Source organism: Ictalurus furcatus, chromosome 6, assembly GCF_023375685.1.
Source record: "Ictalurus furcatus strain D&B chromosome 6, Billie_1.0, whole genome shotgun sequence".
NCBI classification, from domain to species: Eukaryota; Metazoa; Chordata; class Actinopteri; order Siluriformes; family Ictaluridae; genus Ictalurus; species Ictalurus furcatus.
In genome coordinates this window covers 14,165,145-14,177,918 of record NC_071260.1, presented here as the reverse complement: position 1 = coordinate 14,177,918, position 12,774 = coordinate 14,165,145, and the positions used below count along the sequence as shown (strand labels likewise).

General features: G+C 36.9%; 1 long non-coding RNA gene across 3 annotated transcripts; it reads left to right on the top strand.

The window, feature by feature from the left end:
* The first annotated feature begins 9,867 nt into the window (after nt 1-9,867).
* On the top strand, nt 9,868-12,537 carry LOC128608692 (uncharacterized). Of its 3 annotated transcripts, none has more exons than XR_008386108.1 (4): nt 9,868-9,955; nt 10,838-10,889; nt 11,835-11,879; nt 12,030-12,537. It is a non-coding gene; the product is annotated as an uncharacterized LOC128608692 (long non-coding RNA). The 3 variants fall into 3 exon arrangements; XR_008386110.1 differs by having other exon boundaries at nt 11,558-11,879; XR_008386109.1 differs by lacking the exon at nt 12,030-12,537 and having other exon boundaries at nt 11,558-12,006.
* The last annotated feature ends 237 nt before the right edge of the window (nt 12,538-12,774 follow it).

Sequence of the window (12,774 nt, the reverse complement as noted above, 5' to 3'; positions counted from 1 at the left end):
CTCGAGGAAAATGTCTCGTAGTGGCACAAGCTCTCACTCCTGGACAAGTTGGCACGCTATCACTTTCACTGGCGTTTACCTTCCACCGGACTCTCTAGCATCCAGACTGTTATGTTGGAGGAGAAGATCAAACAGAGGCAGTTAGATAGTCTCCGCCAGCAGGTCGAGGAGGACTCAGTGGCTGATGTGGAATACCAGCGGCTACAGACACAAGCTAAGGAAGCCCAGCGTATTCAACAGGACGCTCTCGCAGCAAAGAAGGCCTTATCCAAGCATCTAGAAAGACAGCGTAAGTTGCAACAAGCAGAGACTGAGCTCGAAGTAGCAACGCTCATATCCTCCATCCTCCATGTATCTCATTCTCATTAATGATGATTTTACTAGCATAGTGCAGCCTGAATGACATTTACATCACTTGGTTATGAATGAGTTCTCATTGGTGTACACAATTAACTAAGATTAATTTGTATTAGGTGATAAGAAAGTGAAATTTAATATTGTAGTTAAAATTGGTTAATTGGTTATTTTTAATCTGAAACTGCAGAATGAAGTAAGTAATTATTCAAAATTAAAAGCAGTAAAGCAATGGCACAGTAAAAAATAAAAAACCATCAGGCATTTTGTATTGTACACTAAAATCAGAAAGTTTGAGAGAAATATTCTACACCAGATGAACAGAACTGCTTTTAAGGGGGAAACTGTTGTTTTTCACTTCAATGGAACTCTGACTAGTGAACTTAAAGATATTGGTTGGCGTAAAGATGGGAATCTTATTTTTGTCTACAGCCCAGTTATAAACCGAACTGTGATCAACTACACATCGAGCAGGGTGCAGGTTAATCCCCGAAATCCAAGAGAACTACAGATATCTGATGTACAGCTTTCAGATGGAGGATCATACTCATGTTTTCCATTAGACATGGAAGACTGTGGAGGTCAGAAAGGGCAAAATCTGCTCTACTCACATGGCCTCTACTGTCATTAAATTCAAGCAAACAATAATATATCATTAATAAATTTATATATAAACAATACGTCTCTAGTGCAAATAATATACTGTGCTTTAACACAGTAGGTGAGGTAGTGTGTGTGAAACCCCTCTCTCCTCAGGATGTGGTAAACAATGATGACATTCAGGAAACTGACATGGACATACAGCATTACTGAAACGTAATGTTGGTCTGGCAATTCTTATGCAGACGTGTTGTAATGCAAAGTGTCTTATGTTTTGTGTTGGATGTGAGGTTGTAAAGATCTATCTAAATATGAGAGAGAGAGAGAGAGAGAGAGAGTGATGGTGAGGGGGATTACTTCCTACAGCTTCAAGAGCACTTTGCTTGCATAGCTGATGAAGAAATTTAGTCTGAAACAACTGTAAACTTTATGTACTATGCCTAATTTTGTGGTCTGAGGCTGAATGGGTCACCAGTCCACCACTCACTCACCTGGGGCACATTTAGCATAGCCAATCCACCTTATAGCCTGTTATAAACATATAATAATAACAACACTTACCTTGATTTTAAAAAAACACTATTTTGTGATGACCTGCATTACCTTTTAAATTACAGCTCGTCTTACCGTTCACATAAACCAAGCGTGAGTGGGCTTCACTTACAATATTATCTTCTTCAAATCTCACATACTGTACATATGTACAGTACAGTTCTTATTTATTTAATTTTGCACAGTTGTGTTCACATGTGAAAGTACAGTGTGACCTTACATGTGGTTCACTGGGACATCGCCAGTATGTCAAGGTTAAAAGCTGTGTATTGTCTGAATTTCCACATCACCCTTTATGGCTTTTGAACTCTCAGATATTTAAATAGAAATAAGCTTAATCGCTTCAGTTCCCTTTCAAAGGGAACTTCGACGTTGCATTTAGCATAACACTATGGGAGGCCCTCTTGTGTGTGACCAGGATCTGAAGCTTGTGTAAAATCATGCCTATTTATATTGACGCCATGGTGCACATGTGGCCGAGGTCACATCTGTATGCTTTCCTCCCCATCGCTCTGCTCCCACAAGTTCTAGCCCTGCTAGATGGCACTCCTGGGGAGATTCCCATCTGCAGGGATCCACTGTAGATCCAGTGAACTGTGCAATAGCTACAGTCCTGGAGTTCTTACAAGAACATTTCTCAGCGGGGTGGGCTCCTTCTACAATCAGGGTTTACGTAGCCGCCATTTCGGCCAGCCACGCCCCTGTTGATGGAGCCTCTGTGGGGCAACATCCTCTAAGTTCGAGGTTTATGTGTGGTGTCAGGCAGCTGAGGCCCATCTGCAGGCCGCGTATACCTTCCTGGGACCTTTCTGTGGTCCTGGAAGGTCTGTCAGGTGCCCCATTTGAGCCCTTAGAGTGGATCTACTGTCTCAAGCTGGAGGGCTGATTTATCACACTCGGCCAGAACTATGGAAATTGTAGGTCTGGCCCCTGAGGGGCACCAGCTCATAGATTCTGGTCTCACAACTGAGGTTGTAGAGACCATGTTAAACGCTAGAGCACAATCCACAAGGAAATTGTATACACTCAAGTGGCAACTTTTTGTCTTGTGGTGTGAGGAACGTTAGTTAAACCCAGTGTCTACAGTCCTGGAGTTCTTACAAGAACGTTTCTCAGTGGGGTTGGCTCCTTCTAAAATCAGGGTTTACGTGGCCGCCATTTTGTCCAGACATGCCCCTGTTGATGGAAGACATGCCCCCTGTGTAAGTTGGAGCAGCTCCTGGTCTGCTTTGGCGGCGACAGTAGAGGTGATGCTGTGTCAAAGCAGCGCATATCTAATTGGATAGTGGAAGCAATCTCTATTGCTTAGGAGGCGCACAATCTCGCTATGCCTCTGGGCATAAGGGCTCATTCCACTAGGGCGGTCGCCTCCACGAAGGCTTTGTCTAGAGTGGTATCCTTACAGGATGTGTGTGCTGCTGCAGGGTGGTCTACGCCACACACATTCATTCATTATTACAGCCTGGATATTCATTCCACCCCGGGCTTGAGTGTCTTGCAGTGACCCTCGGGCTTGGGTCTTTTTGAACAGGCCATACCCTCTGTATGACGGAGTGGTATTCTCCGTCTCGGTTACGCATGTGACCCTGTTCCCTGAGAAGGGAACGAGATGTTGCGTAGCTTTGTCATACCAGGGCAGACCTGTGAATTGCATCTTCGCTTCAGATAATAGAGGCTGATGGCGCGGTTCACAGGTGCCATATTTATATGACGTGACACGCTTAAATGCCACGACACCTGATAATGGCAGGCCTATAAATAGGCATGATTTTACACAAGCTTCAGATGCTGGTCGCACATGAGAGGCGCTCCCATAGTGTTATGCTAAACGCAACGTCTCGTTCCCTTCTCAGGGAACAGGGTTACATGCGTAACCCCGACGTTTGTAATGAGATACTGGCTGTTAAAATGTCTACCATGTGACTAGGCTGTAAAAACAGAGCTTAGCACTGAGATGAGAGATGACACTCTCTCTATAGTGCCAAAGTTAGTGTGAACAAAGATCAGTTGAGTAAAGGGAGTATGATGAGTTTTTTTGGATCTACAGATTGGCACCTAGGTTTGTCACTTAGAATGCATCTTTTATATATATATATATATATATATATATATATATATATATATATATATATATAGTAGTATATTTAGTATCATTTATTAATAGAATAAATCATTGAAAGAGATATATCATTTGTGTTTGTGGTTTAATCAAAAATTATGAGAATTATTGTCCATTTTTGGAGTTTGATGAATTTTATTTACACTGTGGTGCACTTTTTCTCAACTGCCACTTCCGCTTGTTCTTCTCTGCGGTTTAAGTCTGTTTAAATGCCATTCTTCCATTTCACCAGATGTTGAAAAAAGTTTCAGTATTATGTTCAAACGTTGGAATTATTTGATATGTTTTTGCTCTCACATAGCACTTATTTAATAAAGTGTTACCTGACTTCCTTCATGTTTTTTCTTTTGCTGTTGTTATTATTTTCACATTGTACAAATGCTCAGGCAGAAATAAAGCCACTAGGGGGCAGCAGATCATAAAAATGAACAGACACACAGCCGAACAACATATTCAATTAGCCAAAGCTATTTTATCTGTTTTATATTTTACCAGGTGGTCTATTTTTACATCCAGTCTGATACAGTTGGTGTATACTGCTTTATTTTTCTTGCACTTTTGTAAAAGAATAGCTCCAGGCAAAGACATCACTACACTGATACCTATTATTTATGAAACTGATAAAAGACCACAGGCTCAATATGATGGTCTGAGACAGTAAAATCATCCTCTATTCTACTTGACACTACTCAAATGGGAATTTACTTCCATTAAAGGCAAGCAAACAATAATATATCATTAATAAAATATTATATAAACAACAAGCCTCTATTGTAGATCATATACTATGCTTTAGAGGTGAGGGAGTGCATGTGAAACCCCTCTCTCCTCAGGAAGTGGTAAACACGGCTGTTACTCAGAAAACTGACATGGACATACAGCATTACAGAAATATACTTGTTGATCTGGATTTTATACCGAGGACTGTTCCATAAAATCATGCAGGTACAGGTCAAGAGCTTCAGTTAATGTTCACATCAAACATCAGAATTGAGGAAAAAATGTGCAAAAACAAAAAAAAAAACCTTTCCAAAATCCAAGTAATATTTTTCCAATCTTCAACTGGCCAGTTTCAGTGTGTCTGTGTGTAGTCTCACATTCCTGTACTTGGCTGACAGGAGAGGAACCTGATGTGGTCTTCATTTTCTTCTGACCCCATTCTGTTGTTTGATGTGAACTTTAACTGAAGCTTGTGACCTGTATCTGCATGATTTTATGCATCATGCTGCTGCTACATGATTGGCTGCTTAAATAACTGCCTGAATGAGCAGGTGTTTCTATTAAAGTGGCTGGTGAGTGTATATAACCTCTGTCTCCCTCAAATCTGCACTGCCCTGTTGTTTTATGGTTATACATTTATTTATGTGTATGCAATCAATGTAAGCCTCTTCTGCTTATTAAATAATCATTACCTGCACACACAAAATATGTTCTCAGATTATGTGGATCTTATCACTAATACAATGCAGTTGTGATTAAAAGCTTTGAATATACAATATGTGCTTCTGCATTAAGAGCATAATTTAACTAGCTACTATTAAATGGCAGGACCTATTTCTTGTTTGTCAAATTTAACATGATCTAAATGATAGCAAAATATGATCTGATTATCTTCAGGCACAGACATGTGACACAGTAAAGCCTCTACACTAAATCCTGTCACTTTACTCTGCATTTTGCTTCAATGATCAGATGTATAAGCAGCAGGTAAAAATCTATAAATACGTGTTCAACTTTTTTGAAATGCTGTGATTAACATTTTCATTAAATGACAAAACCCAAATGTGAGGGATCTTTTCTTACTATATTCCCCCTGTCCATTTTACATCTTCTAATCTCACACTTATAGATGTGAGTGTTTGTTGCAGTTGTGTTAACGTGTGAGAATACAGTACATGACCTTGTGTAGTCTACTGGGACATAACCAGTGTTTACGTCAAGGTTTAAAAATGTGGCATGCCATTGTTCTCTGTCTGAATTTCCACATCACCCTCTAGCTTTGAATATACAATATGTGCTTCTGCATTAAGAGCATAATTAAATGATAATATTAAATATAATTTTTAATCTATTTACATTGACGAGATATAATAATGTTGAAAAAAGTTTCAGTATTATGTTCAAACGTTGGAATTATTTGATATGTTTTTGCTCTCACATAGCACTTATTTCATTAAGTGTTACCTGACTTCCTTCATGTTTTTTCTTTTGCTGTTGTTATTATTTTCACATTGTACAAATGCTCAGGCAGAAATAAAGCCACTAGGGGGGGAGCAGATAATAAAACTGAACAGATACACAGACTAACAACATATTCAATTAGCCAAAGCTATTTTATCTGTTTTATATTTTATCAGGTGGTCTATTTTTACATCCAGTCTGATACAGTTGGTGTGTACTGCTTTATTTTTCTTGCACTTTTGTAAAAGAATAGCTCCAGGCAAAGACATCACTATACTGATAACTATTATTTATGAAACTGATAAAAGACCACAGGCTCAATATGAAGGTCTGAGACAGCAAAACCAACATCTATTCTACTTTACTCTATTCACATGGGAATTTACTTCCATTAAAGGCAAGCAAACAATAATATATCATTAATAAAATATTATATAAACAACAAGCCTCTATTGTAGATCATATACTATGCTTTAGAGGTGAGGGAGTGCATGTGAAACCCCTCTCTCTTCAGGAAGTGGTAAATACGGCTGTTACTCAGAAAACTGACATGGACATACAGCATTACAGAAATGTACTTGTTGATCTGGATTTTATGCCGAGGAGTGTTCCATAAAATCATGCAGGTACAGGTCAAGAGCTTCAGTTAATGTTCACATCAAACATCAGAATTGGGGAAAAAAATGTGCAAAAAAAAAAAACCTCTCCAAAATCCAAGTAATATTTTTTCAATCTTCAACTGGCCAGTTTCAGTGTGTCTGTGTGTAGTCTCACATTCCTGTACTTGGCTGACAGGAGAGGAACCTGATGTGGTCTTCATTTTCTTCTGACCCCATTATGTTGTTTGATGTGAACTTTAACGGAAGCTTGTGACCTGTATCTGCATCATTTTATGCATCATGCTGCTGCTACATTATTGGCTGCTTAAATAACTGCCTGAATGAGCAGGTGTTTCTATTAAAGTGGCTGGTGAGTGTATATAACCTCTGTCTCCCTCAAATCTGCACTGCCCTGTTGTTTTATGGTTATATATTTATTTATGTGTATGCAATCAATGTAAGCCTCTTCTGCTTATTAAATAATCATTACCTGCACACACAAAATATGTTCTTGTTCGATTAAGTGGATTTCTTATCACTAATACAATGCAGTTGTGATTAAAAGCTTTCAATATACAATATGTGCTTCTGCATTAAGAGCATAATTTAACTAGCTACTATTAAATGACAGGACCTATTCCTTATTTGTCAAATTTAACATGATCTAAATGATAGCAAAATATGATCTGATTATCTTCAGGCACAGACATGGGATGCAGTAAAGCCTCTACACTAAATCCTGTCACTTTCCTCTGCATTTTGCTTTAATGATCAAATGTATAAGCAGCAGGTAAAAATCTATAAATACGTGTTCAACTTTTTTGAAATGCTGTGATTAACATTTTCATTAAATGACAAAACCCAAATGTGAGGGATCTTTTCTTACTATATTCCCCCTGTCCATTTTACATCTACTAACCTCACACTTATAGATGTAAGAGTGCTTGGTGCAGTTGTGTTCACATGTGAGAATACAGTACATGACCTTGTGTAGTCTACTGGGACATAACCAGTGTTTACGTCAAGGTTTAAAAATGTGGCATGCTGTTGTTCTCTGTCTGAATTTCCACATCACCCTCTATGCCAAGCTCGAGCACAGCGTTTATTAGCATTTAAGGCAAAGATGACAATTTGATCTGAACTAGGGATGCACCGAAATGAAAATTCTTGGCCGAAGCCGAAACCGAACATAATGAAAAGCTTGGCCGAAAGCTGAAGGCTGAAACCGAACACATTTTTTTCGTGTTTTTTCCATTTATTTTGCCATTTTTTTCACCATTGCATAAATTAAATAGTCAAAATGTGCTTTTTACTATTTTGTCTTGCTTTTCAAAGAAAAAAATCAATTACAAAAACTACAATTTCAAAATATTTATTTAACAATGAACTTTTTTTTTTTTTAATTCCAACAGGCATAGGCTACCAACAAGGCACAATATAACTTTAAATAAATAAATGAGTAAAATAAAAATATTTTGATGTGGTCATCTTTGAGCCCCCCTTGAATAGCCTATGTTAGGCCTGTAACTGACTGCTGAAAAAATGGAACACTCTGTAGCCCACAACTAAAAAGTGCATTAAAAAGTGCATTGACAAGAGTGCAAAACATGGTTCTGTTCGGTTCTATACGGCTGATTATATTGGGGATATATACCGCTTGCGTCTCTGTACACCTCGCGGAGTATTATAGTAGATATAGGATAGTTAGATACGTTGTTAATGTTATGTTCCCTTAAATAAATACGTCTTTACCTGCTTCCGTACTCTACTCCCTTACGTCTCGCGACGTGACAGAATACTCCGGAACAGAAACAAAACAAACGCACGTGTCCACAGTAAACAATGTCACGGTGTTCAACATCTGAAGGGCATGCGCTCATGCACGTAGCACGTGCATGCGCGTGCCCGCTCATCGCTCCAAGCGCACGACCTCCAAGAAGTGGAAGTCGTGAAATTCACGCATCTCACTCTGGTTGCTAGGCGCGTCTTCAAACACATCATTGTTCGGTCAAATTTATTCGGCCTTTTCACTTATTCGGCCGAACACCGAAAATGCTTTTTTTTTGTTTTGCTATTTTCGGCCGAATAATTTCGGTTGCCGAACATTCGGTGCATCCCTAATCTGAACAATTTGATACGAACACGAAGATTTCTTTTAATTAATATGAAAACCAGTCGGAAGTCTGTACGGCTACACTTTGGTACAGAGCTAACAATGACGAAAAGTCAGGTTTTGACCAAAATTGTTTGCTGCCTGTAATGTACTTTGACGTCTCTGCTTTAACTCTGCAATGGACTAGTGTTAGTCCCCTGTTCCTGGGATTCCCTGTGGATCCACTGTAACCCTGACCAGGATAAAGCTGTTACTGAATGAATCTCAGCTTAAATATATTTTAACAAAACAATGCAGAGTAATAATATTTTTTATTTAGGTTACTTTCTAACCTTGCCTTGATTGCTGCCTGCAAAGATTATATTGTTTAAACCATCAGTTCAACAAATGCATCTGTAATTGCAGGTTTACACAAAAATTCAGAGAATTCTTATCTGCTATCTGTTCTGCTTTTTTTTCTCAACTTCTGTTTCCGCTTGCTCTGCGGTTTAGCTCTAAGTCCAATCATCTTTCAAAGCCGTTCTTCTATTTCAGCCACTACAGAGTGTATAAGCCTCGTCTTTAATCACACTGACAGCATCATCATCATCATCATCAGATCAGAATGCTGTGTTTGATGGTCATTGGATTTCTTTTATCTTGTGCAGGTATTCAGTTTTCTGGCTTGTTTCTCTCTTTGAGAGTCTGATGTGATTGTGTTGGAGTATTTGAGTGAGCGGTGTATTTCATTCTCATTAATGATGATTTTACTAGCATAGTGCAGCCTGAATGAAATTTCATCACTTGGTTATGAATGAGTTCTGATTGGTGTACACAATTAACTAAGATCAATTTGTATTAGGTGATAAGAAGGTGAAATTTACTGTTTCAGTTAAATTGAATTGGTTATTTTTTAATCTGAAACTGCAGAATGAAGTAAGCAATTCATCAAAATTAAAAGTAGCAAAGCAGTGGAGAAATAAAAAATAAAAAACCATCAGGCATTTTGTGTTCTATGATAAAATCAGAAAGTTTAGCACCAAAACTAACTTTGTAAATAGATAAATTTCTTAGATAGATTAAAAAATAAATAAATAAATAAATAAATAACACTTTTGCAGTCTGACTTCTCATTTTTCTTTGCAGATTGTACCAAGTCATATGAGAGAAATATTCTACACCAGATGAACAGAACTGCTTCTAAGGGGGAAACTGTTGTTTTTCACTGCAATGGAACTCTGACTAGTGAACTTGAAGATATTGGTTGGCGTAAAGATGGGAATCTTATTTTTATCTACAGCCAAGTTATAAACCAAACTGTGATCAACTACACATCGAGCAGGATGCAGATTAATCCCCGAAATCCAAGAGAACTACAGATATCTGATGTACAGCTTTCAGATAATGGATTATACTCATGTTTTCCATTTGACATGCAGTGGATATTGACCATAGAAGGTATCAAAAAATGTTTTTTAATTAGTTTTTAATATATTGTTTTTAATAGCAACAACTGAAATAACATCAGATAGCATTCTTTATTTATAATTCATTTATTGATTATTGATATATTATATTTCTGGTTGTAGCTTTATCTTTTGACACCACAGAGAATGAAATACAGACCAGCAAAGGAAGGCTATCCTACATAGTTTTCTCAGTAATCACAGTGTGTGTCTCAGTGTGTCTCTTTACCTCCTGTGCCGTGTGTCTTCACAGGTGAATGACCACCTCAAGAGTTTTAGAAAAATTTCACCTCTTTAGAATGCTTTCTAAATAACATTTAACTTTCTGAAACTTTAACCACTAAATATCACATACTTTACGACTACATTCATTCATGAATAAAACATTAACATAGATTGTTACATACACTATGCACCACTATATTAGGGACGCCTAATTATTTATATACTGCCACAGAGACTGAAATTAGGTCCAAAGTAAAGATAATAGTTATATCTTTAGCTGTGTTGTGTGTGCTGAGGTGGTTGTTGGCAAAACAGAAGCCATACCAACGCATTAAACATTTCAGTTAGATTTATCCTTTGCCCTGTCCTAAAAGTCAGCATTTGTCTTCTACAGAACATTTAATCCTTTTCTCCACCTCAGTCTTGAATTTCCAACATTTGTCATGGACCACTTTTTTTTTTTAAATTATTATTAGTAATTAACACATTAATGTTACATGCACACAGGAATTACAACAGTGATTTAAACATTAAAACTTTATCAGGTCTGGAAAAAGATCCATTGCTGTTTGTAAGCCACTTTGTTTTGTTTTGTCAATTCATGTTGCACTGCAAATAATATAATATAGAAATTTGCTTTTCATTACAGAAAACTGAAAAACAGAGGAGCCTCAGATCAAACAGACACGGGCAATAAGCTTGTAAGTTTTCACTTCACACATATTTTAACATACTGTACTTTGTAAAAATCCTCTAGCATTTGTAAAGAAATTCCATCTGATAAAAAGGTGACTTCAAAGAACAAGACAATGTCAATTTTCCTCATCTAAAATATGACTATACTGTGTAGTGTTATAAGGAAATCAGGCGGTATTTTTTTTTTTACCGCTTAGAGAACCTTCCTCAGTTTCTCTGCAGACTTTGCTCTTTTGTATGATGTAGTAATTCAAAAGACATAAAATAAGCATCTAAGACTTTTTAAAATAAAACCTTTTACACATGTGTCCTGCGATGGACTGGCACCCTGTCCAGGGTATACCCTGCCTTGTGCCCGATGCTCCCTGGGATAGGTTCCAGGTTCCCCGTGACCCTGAAAAGGAGTAAGTGGTAGAAGATGGATGGATAGATGGATGGATGGACCTTTTACACAGTCCTATATATAATTTTATACCACAGTGCTGTTAAATGTTTGATTCTGGTTGGCCAGAAGGTGTTGATCAATTTTCTATAAAAGCAGCTCTGACATATCACATGTTTATATTAATGTGCTCATTCTATGGTGGACATGCCACATAATCCAAGTCAAATAATAAAATGATCAAATAACATGCTACTATTTAACAAAAAAAATGTGTCATTCTCGGTGAAGCTTCTGGATGGTGATGTTTACTTTACATCTTTGGAAGGAGTCTCCAGTGTGAGTGGCAATCAGATGTGGTGCAAATTTTTGTTAGACTGTAATTTAACTAGCAAGTTTCTATTTATTAAATTTAGAAAGGTTTTATAAATACAACCCAAATATTACAATTAATTTAAAGGTAAAAAAAAATATGAAATATGAAAATGAAAAAAAAAATAGTTGCTATGGTTTTTCACAGATTCATTAAAGATTGAACAGTATTATTTCTTTTCTTATCTGTGTAAAGGCAAACAAAGATTCTCTCCATCACAGTGACACAATAACTTCCTGTGTAAGTTTCCTACCATGAACCCACCCAGTTACACAACTCTCACCTTTCACTCACTCTCACTGATATAATAATCTCAATTTATGATGTAGTCAAGCTATGCTATACTGCTTTATTTTACTTCACTTATTTTAATTTTTATTTTTTTCACAGGTCTACATCATGACAAGCTCAAATAATGTTGCAATTGACTACAACTGAGCAAGATGTTTTTCTACTTTACAGAGTCACCATCACTTCCTTCTACAGAAATGTTTCTATGATGCTCATATTCACAGGGATATAAACTGACTGGCCTTTTTACTCTAGACTGAAATCTGGATAAAAAAGTTAGATTAAAACCTTTAGAAAACGGTTTTGTTATATGTTTGTTGCTCAAATATAACTCAGTCAAATGCTGATTTATATTTAAAAAACTAAAAGGAGTAAAGTTTAAAGAATGCTTAATTAGATTAGTGGAAAAACTGCAGTCTTGTGACAGATGAGTCTGGCTGAGATGGCTTTCTTCGAATTCAATATTAAATATCATTTTTAATCTATTTACATTGACGAGATATAATAATGTTGAAAAAAGTTTCAGTATTATGTTCAAACGTTGGAATTAATTGACATGTTTTTGCTCTCACATAGCACTTATTTAATAAAGTGTTACCTGACTTCCTTCATGTTTTTTCTTTTGCTGTTGTTATTATTTTCACATTGTACAAATGCTCAGGCAGAAATAAAGCCACTAGGGGGGAGCAGATAATAAAAATGAACAGATACACAGACTAACAACATATTCAATTAGCCAAAGCTATTTTATCTGTTTTATATTTTACCAGGTGGTCTATTTTTACATCCAGTCTGATACAGTTGGTGTATACTGCTTTATTTTTCTTGCACTTTTGAAAAGAAT